The sequence below is a fragment of the Crinia signifera genome, chromosome 7 (genome assembly GCF_055691185.1).
Source record: "Crinia signifera chromosome 7, ASM5569118v1, whole genome shotgun sequence".
Lineage (NCBI taxonomy): Eukaryota > Metazoa > Chordata > Amphibia > Anura > Myobatrachidae > Crinia > Crinia signifera.
This window is the reverse complement of record NC_139223.1, coordinates 184,492,500-184,494,778: the sequence shown is the minus strand read 5'-3', so window position 1 is coordinate 184,494,778 and position 2,279 is coordinate 184,492,500.

Below are 2,279 nucleotides of genomic sequence, written 5' to 3'. Positions count from 1 at the left end.
TAAGAAGAGCTGCTGGTGACCTCTGTGAGTCTTACACCTGGGTGTACCGGGGCAAGTGTCCAGAAAATGGATGCCATTGACCATCATTCCAGAACATCCGATCCCTTCAGCCCGCTCCCTTTGGTTAACTCAGGTATTTCCTCTCTGGATCATAACAGCGTGTCATCGGAGTGAGGTAATTGGGGACTCTCCAGAAGGCCATGCCCACTGTAACATACCCTCCAACTGTACCTTTGTGGCAGGTACAGTACTGTCTTTTTATGGCCTGTACTTTTCCCGTCACCACGCCCCCTTTCAGAATTTTTACTGGTTTTTGCTCAGATGTGGGAAGGTATGCTGTAATGATTCAGCTGGGGACTTCTACATTCTCTACCCGAAAAGACATACCCCTTTTTATTGGTCTAAGTGTTTGGTGTACTTTTTCTAAATCTTCTTATATATCACACCAACCACATTCAGTTTTCTAAATAAAGCTTTACAGTTTTATAATGTTTAGCATATATCCAAATACATTATTATTATTATTATTATTATTAGTAGTAGTAGTAGTAGTAGTAGTAGTAGTAGTAGTAGTAGTAGTAGTAATAGTCATTTTATCTTTTTTTTACCATTTACACAGTTTTGCTTTATGTTATCCTTGCCTGATGGCTGCTGCCATCTTAAATGAGACTATGGCTATTAAGGTGCAATCTTTGTACAGTGTTAAAGGGATACAGTAGTAGGTTTACCCTACTACTGTATCCCTTTAAACTGGGACAAATCAGCCAGCCAGGGGGTGCGGAGCAGAGGAGGAGGTTGAGAAGAAGAGTGGAGGAGATGGAGTAGAGGAGAGAGGAAGAGGAGGAGGAGATGGGGGAGCAGAGGAGAGGGAGAGGGTCAGGGGTAGCAGAGGATGGGGAGAGGGGGAGTGGAGGAGAACAGGAGCGAGTGAAGAGGACGAGGAGTAAAGGAGAGGGGTTGAGGAGGACGGGGTGTGGAGGAGAGTATGAGGTTGAGAGGGGGAGTGGAGGAGGTGAGGGAGCAGAGGAGAGGGAGCAGAGGAGGGGTAGGGGGAGTGGAGAGGAATTTGCAGATGTCCAATGAGATCTAATTAACCCCCTATGAGTTACATGTGAGATCCATATTTGTGATATATTGTATCAGTGTTATTTAAGAAAAATATCAGAAAAGGTCTACTAGATCAGGGGTAGCCAACTCCAGTTTTTGAGAGCTACCAACAGTTCACCTTTTCCAGCTCACCTCGAACTGTTGGTAGCTCTCGAGGACTGGAGTTGGCTACCCCTATACTGGAGGATACCATGATCATAAATGGTCAGGAGCGATTACTTACCGTAGTATGACATGATGGAGTGACCTTAAAAATAAACAAATGCAAAATTACTCACAATACACCAATGTAAGCTAGAACTATATAGAGCAGGATTACTGTCACAGCTGTGCCCGTGGGGTGTGTTAGGTTCCACCAATGGATAAACAGATATAGATACAGAGTAAAACAGCGCACGGTATCGCTGATAAAAAAAAACTACAAAAATAGCTACCAAAATTAACATAATAATAAACAATTTATTGCATTGAAAAGCAGGATAGCTATCCTCATATAAATGACAAATATCAATATGCAATTTAAGCTCATTAAAAACAGTCATGTGATGTCTAAAAAGGGTAATGAAAAATACAGATGAAATGGTCTCCTTCTTTGGTCTATCAGTAGATAATTATTATTGAGTCAATTAAATAAGCAAATATAGACTAAGCCACTCCCACAGTTGGCATTGGGAGAGTGATAATGTTCGAATCAAATGAGTGATATTATAGGATCAGGCAGCCATGTTCGGCGCACTACGAAGGTTACACTGTGGGAGGTGAGCCATACAAGGGCCCCATGCAGTTACGGGGAAGCGGATGCTTGTAGGGGAACATTTTTGAATAAATGTCCATGTCTCATGAGTAACACAGGTGGGTGTTAGAAAGTGGGGGGCACATTCAAGTCCACTGGAAATGTTCCTACACAGCCACCTGCTCACCATGTATGGAGAGAGAACGTCAGGGTGGGAGAGGGGGTGAGAGAGAGGGAGCGAGAATACCTGACTGAAGCAGAGGTCTCTGATGGGGCAGGCGCCTCCTGATGTTAGGCCACACCCCCTATATAACAGCCTCCTTGCTACATCCTCCGTACCATGGGCAGGAAGATGTTTTCACAAATAATGCATATGTTATACATACCTGACACTGACAGCAGAGGCTGTAGACATATGATCATTCAAATAGGACTCTGC